Below are 13,395 nucleotides of genomic sequence, written 5' to 3' on the forward strand. Positions count from 1 at the left end.
AGTGCCTAGCATTTATTTCATGTTGGGCTCTTTACTCCATACATTTCTATTGCGAATGTGAATTTAACTAGTCGGCCCTCAAAACTGTTCCTAGAGAGATCTTCAGAACAATAGACATTTGTGGTTTATTCTCTGCTCTTGGGACGGTGGCCGAGAAAATGTGCACGGCTCTCCAGTGTAAACTATGGGAGTTACGGAAACTGCAAAGCATACTAGCCGATTTAATTGACACAACAGGGGTCACATGGAGGTACTGAATTCATAACACCTCGTGCCTCACATTAATAAGTGAAAGAAAGCCGTACACCTCCTAACTGACGCTATCAATGTTACGGTCGTGACGATCCCGAATGTGTATTTTATGCATTGAGACTTTTTTATTTTAATGTTGTCCGTAAAAAATTTGTTTGCTTTTAACATGCTTTGCTTTTTATTTTATTTTTTTAAATTTTTATTTTTAAACTTTAATATACTGCCATATCTATATACATGTACATTCGCCTGTGTACTGATAGTTCACAGGCAGTTGTTAGGACATACCGAAGTATGCCCTAAGGCAGGGGTCTCAAGCACGCGGCCCCTGGGGCTGTCATCTGCGGCCCGTGGGACACGGAGCCGCTAGTACAGACTCTGCTCCAGGACTCTGGAATTCCCTGACATCGCTGTCCACATATGGACAGTGTGTCAGGGTCTTCCCCAGAGCGGAGTCCCGGGCAGAGCGCTAGTATCGGCTCTTCTCCGGGACTCTGGAATCTTCTGACATCGCTGTCCACATATGGACAGTGATATCTGGGGTTTCACCAGAGCTGGAGTCCCGGGCAGAGCGCTAGTATAGACTCTGCTCTGGGACTCTGGGGAAGCCTCTGATATCGCTGTACATACATCGACAGTGATGTCAGGGGCTTCCCCCGAGCAGGAGTCCCAGTGATGTCAGGAGAACAGCTGGAGTCCCAGGAAGAGCCTACTAGCGCTCTGCCCAGGACTCCAGCTCTGGGATTGCCCCTGACATCCATGTCCATATATGGACAGTGATGTCAGGAGCAGAGCTGGAATCCCAGGCAGAGTGCTAGAATCGGCTCTGCTCCGGGACTCCAGCTCTGGGCAAGCCCCTGACATCACTGTCCATATATGGACATTGATGTTAATGGCTTCCCCAGAGTACCGGCGCAGAGCCTATACTAGTGCTCTGCTCCGGGACTCCCGCTCTTGGGTTTCCCCTGATATCACATTCCGGTCCAGGAGGATCCCTTGACGTCACTGTGTATGGACAGTGACGTCAGGGGCTCCAACAGTAGAGGAATCCCCAGCCAGAGCGTTGGCAACACTCTGGCTGGGGATTCCACTACTAGAGGGAGCCCCAATGGAGCTATCAACTTGGGGTGTGTGGGGCAGCATCTGCGGAGGGCACGGTGGCAGCATCTGCGGAGGGCACGGTGGCAGCATCTGCGGAGGGCACGGTGGCAGCATCTGCGGAGGGCACGGTGGCAGCATCTGCGGAGGGCACGGTGGCAGCATCTGCGGAGGGCACGGTGGCAGCATCTGCGGAGGGCACGGTGGCAGCATCTGCGGAGGGCACGGTGGCAGCATCTGCGGAGGGCACGGTCATTATCTACATAGGGTACTGGGGCAGCATCTACAGAGGGCACTGGCATTATCTAGCGGTGTGTTGCATTATCTACAGAGGGCACTGTGGCAGCATCTACAGAGGGCACTGTATTGTATCAAATTTGAAAGTAATGCGGCCCATCAACTTTCTATTTTTTCTATATGTGGCCCACTTACCCGGCCGAGTTTGAGACCCCTGTCCTAAGGGTATGTTCACACAGTGTGTTTTCGGGCCGTAAACGCCCGAAAAACGGCCAAAAAAATCAAACAGAACGCCTCCAAAATCTGGCCATTGAAATCAATGGGAAAAACGGCATTCTATTCCGATGGGCCGTTTTTTTTTCCCCGGCCATTTTGAAAAACGGTCGGATAAAAAAACGGCCTCAAAAAAGTGCAGGATACTTCTTGGGTCGTTTTTGGAGCTATTTTTCAAGCTCCAAAAACGGGCGTAAAAAAACGCAGCGAAAATCGCGATTGGCTTCAAAAACGTCTGAAACTCAGGAGCTGTTTTCCCTTGAAAACAGCTCTGTATTTTCAGAAGTTTTTGAGTTTGCATGTGAACATACCCGCACAGTAAATATGGTCATACAGCCCTGGGGTCCTTCAATGGATCCTGGACTGTCTGCCCATATATGGTATGTCCCTTGATAGTCACATGGAGTCCCTGTGATGCCATCCAAGGGGCATCCCCCTTCTTACTTTCCCCTTGAATGCTGCGGTCAGCTTTGATCAATATCTGAACAAACATAATTTCTAAATTCCACACTATGCATTTAACCCTTTCAGGACCAGCCCCACTTTTTCAAATCTGACATGTCATTTTATGTGGTAATAACTCGAATGCTTTTGCCTATCCAAGCGATTCTGAGATTTTCTCGTGACATATTGTACCTAAAGAGGCTCTGTCACCAGATTTTGCAACCCCTATCTCCTATTGCAGCAGATAGGCGCTGCAATGTAGATAAGAGTAACGTTTTGTTTTTTGTTTTAAACGAGCATTTTTGGCCAAGTTATGACCATTTTTATATTTATGTAAATGAGACTTTCTAAAGTACAACTGGGCGTGTATTGTGTTCGTTACATCGGGGCGTTTTTATTTCTTTTACTAGCTGGGCGTTGTGTATAGAAGTATCAGCCACTTCTCTACACAATGCCCAGCTTCTGGCAGTGCAGACAGTGTGTTCTCGAGAGATCACGCTGTGACGTCACTCACTTCCTGCCCCAGGTCCTGCATCGTGTCGGACCAGCGAGGACACATCAGCACCAGAGGCTACAGTTGATTCTGCAGCAGCATCGGCGTTTGCAGGTAAGTAGCTACATCGACTTACCTGCAAACGTTGTTGCTGCTGCAGAATCAACTGTAGCCTCTGGTGCCGATGTGTCCTCGCTCGTCCGACACGATGCAGGACCTGGGGCAGGAAGTGAGTGACGTCACAGCGTGATCTCTCGAGAACACGCGGTGTCTGCAATAAAAAGGATAGTGCCAGGAATACTGCTTGTGGATATTGTAGAGAACTGAACGCTTCCATCTCGATAGGAAAAGTTTAGAGACGTTCCAATTCTGTTTCAATACAACAATATCGCTGTGAACAAAGCCATGCTCCAGGTGGTTTGGAGCGCCTCCATGGGCAGACATTTTTCTGTGGCTGACCAATCAGTGTCCTAATCAGTGTCCTACATTTCTCATTGTTCCAGCCCAGCTTCTTTCACTGCACAATCACACTGTGCTGTGGATCATGCTGGGCTGGAACAATGAGAAGTGTATGATACTGATTGGGGGTCACTGATTGGTCAGCCTCATACACTCCTCTGTACAACACCCAGTTGGTAAAAAGTAAAAACACGCCCAGTTGTCTATTGAGAAACTCATTAGCATAAATCTAAACTAGCTCATAACTTGCTCAAAAATGATCGTTTTAAAAAAACCACTGCTGTTATCTACATTACAGCGCCGATCAGATTATGTAGGAGATAGGGCACTTATAATCTGGTGATAGAGCCTCTTTAAGTTACACCTCTGACTAGCAGTATTCTGCAGCAGTTGAACCAGGCCTAAGTAGCCAGCCCTATTCACAATTTTTTTTTAAGACCATGTTCACTCATCCAGGATTTTTATCAGGATCTAAGCGAGGATTTCCCGTCTAAATCCAAACAGAATTTGCTCACCTTCTGCTGGCAATACGTGCGAAGGGGATACTTTATATTCAATTTACATGCTCAGAAAACATCTGTGAGAAATAATGAACACGATGCAAATGTTTAAATCTGCAGCATGCTCATTATTGCCGCGGAATAGTTCCATTGAATTACAATAGGGCTGACCCAAATGTGAACCCGCTGACCAATCCGCAGCAGGAATCGGAGTGTCCGCTATAGAGTTCTGCCATAGATTTTCTGAAAAATCAACGCCGGGTAATCCGTGACGTGTAAATATACCTCTGACCGGTTAGATATTTATTGTCACCAAGATAAACCCGTTATTCTGGCTTATTTTATAGCAAGTAAACAGTCTGTTATTAGCGATCTTTAGTCACAGACTAATTATAGCCATCATTATGTTCTCAGAGTGAAGATGCCTATTAGGAGTCCCAGCGCAATCATCATAGAAGGGCAGGGCAGGTACATAGCTCTCCCTGTGCCGGTACTTCATATAGAGACGCCAGCACGGCATGAGCTGGTCGCTTCCTTTGACTCACATGACAGCAACATCGCTAACCTTTTTCCCCTTAGAAATATAAGAGCTAGAATTGAATATACTTAAACAGCAATTTACTGTACGTTAAAATCTAGGAGATTATGTTACTCCATTAACAATCTGTTGCATTTGTGCAATTTCCCCTGCAGCTTATATTAAAGTAATGGTGTTCAAGAGCATCCATCTCTGATGTCACTGTAAGGATTTGTTTACAGAGTCGTATACGAGGGCCTTGTTTCCTTTCATATCTATTTAAACCCACAGATGCATTCAGAATTTGTCTGGCTTCTTGTTAGTCCTGAGCGCACAACCCCTTGCTTGCCCCAGGCCAGTACAGAACATGCTCTCCTAAATTTGTATTCTAAGAGGAAGGGCTGTGGATTCGTAGTCCGTTTTGGATAGTCGGAAGAAATATACCGACTCAAATTAAAATATTAATTTATTAAAGAGAACCTTTCACCTGCCCCTATATGTGCAGTTGAGTGCCGCATGTAAAAGGCAGGGCTGTACAAATCCTACCCACCTCCGTTACTTCGATATCGGCACCTGATATTTAAATAACCCCTGAACCGTCAATGGAGCTCGTTTAGGGAAGGAGATGTGTAACATCGCTGTGACACTGTCCAATCCGCTACGGACCGTGCCACAGCAAGAACTGTAGAGCAGAGTGCACGTAGCTGGGAGCTCGCACGCACGCTTTCACTCACTATTCAGCTCTCGGCAGACAAGGACAAGACTGATCTCTCGCGAGATGCGCACGCTTTGCTCTCTCCAGCTCTTGCTGTGGCACTTTCCGTAGCGGATTAGACAGTGTCAGGGCGGATTTACACGAGCATGTGCATTTTTCGTGCACAAAAGGCACTTAACAGCTCCGTGTGTCATCACATAGGATGTGCGGCTGCGTGATTTTCATTCAGCCGCCATCATTGACACTCTGTTCGGATGTTTGTAAACAGTATAGCACGTGGTGCTTTTCTGTTTCCAATCATGCTTTTGGCTGCAGTTGCATGAATCACGCGCGTCCCACGGAAGTGCTTCCGTGTGGTGCGCATGATTTTCACGCACCCATTGACATCAATGGGTGCGTGATGCGCGAAAAACGCAGAAATAAAGGACCTGTCGTGAGTTTTACGCAGCGGACACACGCTGCGCAAAAATCACTATCAGTCTGCACTGCCCCACAGACTGGCACGCGCATTGCACGGACGTATTACACGTTCGTGTAAATCCGCCCTCACAGCGATGCTACACGCCCCCTTGCCTAAACACGCCCCATTGACAGTTCAGGGGGTTATTTAAACATCAGGCTCCAAATATAACGGCACCGATATCTAAATAACGGAGGAGGGTAGGAAAAATATGTAAAGTGCCCCAGCGTTTGTGCAGCCCTGCCCATTACTTGCTGCACTCAGTTGCACATTTATGGGCAGGTGAAAGGTTCCCTTTAACCGCTTCCCGACCGCCCACTGTAAATTCACGTCGGCGCTTGTTGTGCTCGGTGCAGCGCCAATGTGCATTCATGGTGGGTCTTAAAAGTGCGATTGGGTGTCTCAGAGTAGCACCGACTCCCAGATCGCGCTGTTAACCCCTGCCTCTGGTCCCTGAGATATGATAGGGACCTAATTGGTTCACGTCCCGATCATGTGATCGCAGGGAAAGTTTGTTGCTACAAACATTCCCGGGGACCGATTGCGGGTGCTGCTGTCGGTTGTCAAGGCAAAAGCAGAGGCCATACAACGGCCTCTGGGTCTGCCATGCACGGAAGCCTATGAGGACCAGCCGGAGCATTGGCTTCCTGTCGGCATGACCCTCAGCTTCACGCTGACCGTTTATAATACATTACGCTACCTAGGTGCTGCAGGTCGTCAAGTAAAAAAAAAAAAAGGAAAGGTAATAAAAATGTTTTATAAAAGCATAAAAATAAGTCGAGTTACAAAAACACTTTTTTTATCCCAATAAGTCTTTTATTATAGGAAAAAAATGAAAAAACTTTAACATATTTGGTATCACCATATTCGTAACGACCCAAAACTATAAAAATATAATATTTTTCCTGCACGGTAAACACCGCAATTTTTAAAAAAAAACCCAATGCCAGAATCACTATTTTTTGGTAATCACCCCTCCCAAAATATAGAATAAAAAGCGATCATAAAGTCGCATGTACCCCAAAATAGTTCCTATAAAAACTACAACCTATTGTGCAAAAAACAAGCCCTTACATAGCTTTTTTGACAGAAAAAAAAAAGTTGAAACACAAAAAATAAATTTTAGAGAAAAGTGATTTTGTTGCGTAAACGCCACAAACCATAAAAAAACAAAACCTATGTACATATGGTATCGTTGTAACCGTATCGACCCATAGAATAAAGTAAAATGTAATTTATAGCGCACGGTGAACACTGTAAAAAAAAAAAACACAACAGGACAAAAAACATTGTCAGAATTTGTTTTTTTGTCACCTTGCTTGCCAAAAAAAAAATCAAACAAACAAAAAGTAATAAAAAAAAATTAAAAATCACATGTACCCTAAAATTGTACCAATGAAAACTACAGATTGTCCCGCAACAAATAAGCCCTCGCACGGCTCCGATGGAGGAAAAAAAATAGTTCTGGCTTCCAGAATATAGCAACAGAAATTGTGCAGGGCGTTCCAAAAGCGGATAAAATTGGGCACCATTCATCAGTGCGACATTGGCCACATATCTATGAATTATTTATCCCATTATTTTACCCTCTTATGTCCGGATGTACTCCGCACAGATTACATATACCCCCGCATTATAAACTGAAATACCATCAAAACCCCAAATAGAACTATTACCAAGCAAAATCTGCGCTTCAAAAGCCAAATGGCGCTGCCTCCCTTCTGCAATGAAAGGATCTTTATTTTTAAATATTTTGGAGTGCTGTCTCAATTTCTTCCTATTCTGACTGAGGGGTCACTCTTGGACTGTGACCTAGGAGACGTGCACCCGTTTGAGAGAAATTATTGTCCTGTGCTGCTGATCTGTTTCTATCTTGTAGTCAGACGGTGACGTTTGGCTTCAGCGGTAGTTCTATAAAATCCATCAGTCTTTCCGTGACACAAAGGCTGGATTCACACGAGCGTGGTGTTTTTGCGCAGGCAAAAATGTGGCGTTTTGCCTGCGCAAAAGGCACTTAACAGCTCCGTGTGGCCTCAGCATATGATGCGCGGCTGAGTGCTTTTCGCGCAGCCGCGATCATTATGACACTCCGTTTGGATGTTTGTAAACAGAAAAGCACGTGGTGCTTTTCTTTTTTCATTCATCCTTTTGACAGCTGTTGCGCGAATCACGCTGTTCGCACGGAAGTGCTTCCGTGTGACATGCGTGGTTTTCGCGCACCCATTGACTTCAATGGATGCGTGATGCGTGAAAAACGGCCAAAGAACGGACATGTCGTGACTTTTTTTTTTTCAGCGGACTCACGCTGAGTAAAAATCACGCACATGTCTGCACGGCCCCATAGACTAATATAGGTCCGTGCGACGCGCGTGATTATCATGCGCGTTGCACGGACGTATTTCCGGTCTGTCTGAATAAGGCCAAACGCTGAAACGTTTCTGCAGGTTTAGTCACGTTAAGGAAGAGAAGCTGTAATGTGTGTGGACTGCTCCATATAATTCATCTGTATGTTGCTATTTTTACCCATTATGTCATCCAGGTCTCGGACTCTTGAGTCATCGTAAGTATAGGCAGTGGCGAATTCTGTTTTAATATAGCAGAGTTATTAGAAAGGACTAATTCAGGGCTGTGTAAGAGGACATATTACAAGAGGGGTTGAGCAATTGTAATCCTTTATTATTTATTTATTACCCTCTGCCATTGTTCCAACACTGCCTTGTAATGTTCAGTAGAGGAACTACTTTGAATTTTAGCATCTCTCGTAATCTTTTCCCTATATGCAGACGAGACCACAAATCTTAAAGAGGACCTGTCACTAGGTCATATAAGTTGAACTAATAACTTTTTTTATTTGGGAAATGAGGTGACACAAAATCATCGATTCTGGAGGTTTTTCTTTTAGGGCGTATACAGTGCAGAATAAATAATGTCATATTGTAATTTTTTGGATAGTTACGGATGCGGTGTTACCAATTATGTTTGTTTCTGTTATTTTACCGATGAAAAATTGAAAAGGTATTGTATATTGTTAAACATTTTATTAAACATATTTCCTATATATACTGTTTATTTATATACTGTGTATATATACACCTATGTATACACACACCTCAATATTGGAATTGCAACACCAAGAAGGAAAATTTTTGGAATTGTGGAAATCACAGGATTGATAGATATGTTAATGATTTGCAAATGATTAAAAAATAGATATAATATATTCCAAACATTTTGATTTCTTTGACGTCCTCAGCAGCAGCACCCATGTTGATATTCTATTCTTCTAGAATATAGGACAGGTGGTATCAATTTATTTGAATTAATTGGCTACCCTATAAGGCTGGATTCACTCGAGCGTGTTCAGTCCGTGATATACGGTCCGCAGGTCGGCAGTATTTCCCGTACTCAGCACACAGCAGGGAGCTGGGCTCTTATCGTCATCGTTATCGATGACGCTGAGTCGCTGCGGGAAAACTGTCCCGCACTGAAAACATGTTTTCAGTACAGGACAAGTAGTTCCGCAGAGAGGCAGGCACTCCTAGCCTCATAGATAACGATGATGCTAGGAGCTCGGCTCCCTGCACTGTGTTCGGTCCGGGAAATGCGGCCGACCTGCGGACCGTATATCGTGTGAATCCGGCCTAAGAGCTAGCCTCACAGCTGGTCACATCGTGTTTTTTTTCTTCTGTCCTTTCTCTGAAAGGACAGGTGGTGTCTCCGACCGAGAAACGACAGGGCTGGGAAGTATATTTTTATTGATTTATGCTCTATTTCTTCCTTGTTATTGTGTACACTTATGCATGTGTGCGTGTGTGTTGCATTTCTGTCCTCTCCTTGTTCCCTGTCTTGGGATCTTTCTAAGACCAGGGACAGGAGTTGCCTGTTAAACTTATATAAAAAAAAAAACATCAGGATTACCTGTATGAGAGGTGATACCATCTAGCAGTATCCTGCTTTCCGAGTCCAGGACGCTGGGGATAGAGGATCCGTCTGAGCATGCGCCAGTGTGTATCATGCGGCCGGCGCCATTTTCCTGTAGCCGGATTGTCTCGCCTATGTATGATTTACTGTGCATGCTCAGGAACCTCTCTGACAGCTCGTCATGGCTGATCCTGGTATTGCAACTCCAATTTAAAGGTACAGTTCTTCCTATCTTAAAGTACCTTTTATTTGCTGAAGCACAAAGTGTTTCCTTTCTAATGTGCTGATTGCATATTCTCTATCCACAGATGTCTAGCCAAGGCTCTGGGGATAGAGGATTCGTGAGGAAATCCGCTGGAAAACGCAGGCATTTGACCTGCAGGGCATGTGATATTCCGCTGCGAGATAGTAGCAAATATTTTTTCTGTGCTGATTGCAGATCCAATGAATTTCCCATAGAAGACCAAACCATGTACAATAAAGAAATGTTATTATGGATGAAAGATTTTGTACATGACTCCATCTCTGAATTTAAGGAATCCCTCTCCCATGAGAAGGAAAAATCAGGAGAATCATCTCAATCCCATCACAGACCCAGACCGTTAGGGGAAGGTGTGTCATCCCCTAGGGAGTCAGACATTATGGATGGTTTCAGGGTCATCAATGAAGTTAACACTTCCCCATCCGAAAGTGACGATGACCAGGAAATAAATCTCTTCCCTATAGAAAAGATGTTCAGACTCCTTAAATCCATCCGTTCAGATGAACGGGTGCAATATGATGGAATTGGGGAAGGTGGATTGCCCAAGAAAGTCAGGGCATTCAAAGTTGACTCCATTACCAAGAAATTAATGGTCATAAATGGAAGTCCCCAGACATGGGTCCCATTCTAAATAAAAGGTTTAAAACAATGTTCGTCATTGACTATAAAGAGGATAAGGAATGGGGGACCCCCCCTAAAGTTGATGTTGCGATTGCAAGACTCTTTAGACGTATAGTGGTCCCTGGTAAAGATGGTTCAAATTTTAATGATCCTATGGACCGCAGAATCAATAGCGCTTTACGAAGAGGGTACCTAACGGCCACAGCTCAAGCAAAGACGGCGTTAGCCTCTTCTACTATCGCAAAGAATATGAGATCATGGCTCCTCCAGATGGAGGAAGACATAGACAATGGCGTTCCACGAGATGACATTCTAAAATTTTTTAAATATGTCTCATTAGCTTCAGATTTTATTTGCAACGCCATGGTCCAGCAGTCCAGATTTGCAGCTCGTGCAATGGCGCTATCAGCAGCTGGTAGGAGATCCCTCGGGATAAAACCATGGGGGCCAGATGTGCACTCTAACAATGCACTTTGCTCAATGGAGTTTCAGCCTAGGGATTCCCTAATGGAGAATCTATCTGACAAACAAGGTAAATCTCTCCCTCAGTCAGGGAAACGCAAATGGAGAGCCTCTTTTTGTGGACTGTCTAGAGGTCAAAGCCGGGGAGGGAGACAAGATAGAGGGTAAAATTCCTCCTCAACCAGTATACAATGCTCCCAGAGAGGCTATAGATTTCAGAGAGGTAGGGGAAGAAACCATCCAGCCCCTGGCAGGAAGCTGTATTTCTGACGCCAGAGATATACCTGTAGGAGGAAGATTGTCATTCTTCTACCCCCAATGGGAAAGGTCTATAAAGGACCTTTGGGTGCTAGACATAGTAAAAAATGGCTACAAGATAGAGTTCATATCGCACCCCCCAGACAGATTCCTTGCCACTTCAAAATTTGCCAAAACCATACAGTCTCTCCTAGAGAGGGCTATTCTAGAGTTTATAGATATGAAAGCTCTAGAAAGGGTTCCCACCGCGGAACTCCAGACAGGAGTATTCATAGTTCCAAAGCAAGCGGGAAAATGGAGAACAATAATAGATCTCAGATATCTAAACAAATTTATACGCAGAACAAGATTCCGTATGGATACCATCCGTTCGGTACTCTCTCTACTGGACAAAGGGGATTTTCTCGCCACAATAGACCTAAAAGATGCGTATCTCCACATACAGATTCATCCAAGATACAGGAAATTCCTGAGAATTGCCATCTGGATGCAGAGAGAGTTGGTACATCTACAATTCACGTCTCTGCCCTTTGGGATATCGTCGGCCCCCTACGTGTTCACCAAGGTCACGGTGCAAGTAGTAGCCAGTTTCAGGAGGAAAAATATTTCCATAATACCCTATCTGGACGACTAGCTGCTAAAAGACAAATCAGAGGCAGCCTTCAATACTCATCCACAAATCATGCTGTCAGAAATTCAAGCTTTGGGATGGCTCATCAATGGAGAAAAATCCCACATTCAGCCATCGCAGGAGAAAAGTTCCTGGGATTTCTCTTCAATACTCGACAGATGATGATCTACCTTGCACTAGAAAGACGGTGTCGTATACAGGAGGCCACACGGCAACTCAGTCAGATCAGGCCAGTATCAATTCATCTGATGATGAAAGTTCTGGGTCTGATGACATCGGCCAGCGAGGCTATCGAGTGGGCAAAATGGCAAATGCGACCTCTACAGCAGGAAATCCTGCAGGTTTGGAACCGAGACATAAAAACTCTGGACAATACAGTGATTATTTCCAGAGACACAAGAGCCTCCCTAATATGGTGGTTTTGTCTAAAAAAACGGCAGATCCTTTGCCCCCCAGTCGTGGGTCGACATATCGACAGACGCATCCAGCTCAGGTTGGGGAGCTCATACGGCAGGACAAATAGTGAAGGCCACCTGGTCTCCGACCGAGAGATGTCTATCCTCAAATCGCTGAGAGATGCGAGCAGTCATGAGAGCCCTTACATATTTTCACCAAGCCGTCCAGGGGAAAGCGATCAGAGTTCGCTCCGACAATGCGACCACAGTCTCCTACTTGAACCACCAGGGAGGCACCCGATCCATATCCCTTCTTATAGAAGTGGTACCGATCCTATCGTGGGTGTAAGTTTATGCTCAACAGCTGATAGCTGTGCATATAAAAGGGATCCTCAACATTATAGCAGACAGGCTGAGCCGCGACCTTCCGCTACCAGGAGAATGGTCTCTAAACCAACAAGTCTACTATCAAATAGTGGAATCCTGGTGTCAGCCACAAGTGAACCTGATGGCCACGCGACAGAATGCGAAGGTGGACCTATTTTGTTCCCTGTTCAGGGCAGACAAGCCATGGGTCATAGACGCTCTATCCATACCATGGAAGTTCCATCTGGCATACATATTCCCGTCTATCCCGATGATCCCAAAGGTCTTACAGAAGATCAAACGGGAACAAGTGTCGACAATTGCCATCTGCCCTTTCTGGCCAAAAAGAGCGTGGTTCTCCCTACTCATGTCAATGAGCAAAGGAGTCTTGTGTGAACTGCCTCAGATTCCATCCCTTGTGACACAAGACAATCGCTATTGTCCCCATCTAAACCTTTCCCCAGTTGACAGCATGGAGGTTGATCGCTCCCTTTTAGCCAACTCAGGACTATCAGAGACAGTCATCAACACCCTCTTACAATCTAGAGGGGTTGCGACCAACAAGACCTATGGCAGGATTAGGTTGGCATTTCTGAGATGGTGCAAAGACCACCAACTTTCCTCCTCCTCCCCATCCATCCAGAACATACTGGATTTCCTACAGGAGGGTTTTGACAGAGGGCTCAAGCCAGGCACAATTAAGGTACAAATATCTGCACTATCAGCCGTCTTAGGCAAGAAACTATCATCTGAACCCCTCATTCAGAGATTCGTAAAGGCAGTCCAGAAGATCAGACCAACTGTGACTGATCCAGTCCCTAAGTGGGATTTATGTGTGGTGCTCAATCACCTCTGTTTGAGCCCTTGGAGTCGGTGACATTGAAATATCTATTGCTAAAAGTGTAATGATGGGGGTAGGGAAACAGACAAGTGAGCCCTAATCTACCCGCCACTCAGTCCCTGCCTATTTGCAACGACCCGCCCTAGGCGACGGGGTACAACTGGGCGACGGTCCCTACGCTCAGTAAGTG

This window comes from Rhinoderma darwinii, chromosome 1 (genome assembly GCF_050947455.1).
Source record: "Rhinoderma darwinii isolate aRhiDar2 chromosome 1, aRhiDar2.hap1, whole genome shotgun sequence".
NCBI lineage: Eukaryota > Metazoa > Chordata > Amphibia > Anura > Rhinodermatidae > Rhinoderma > Rhinoderma darwinii.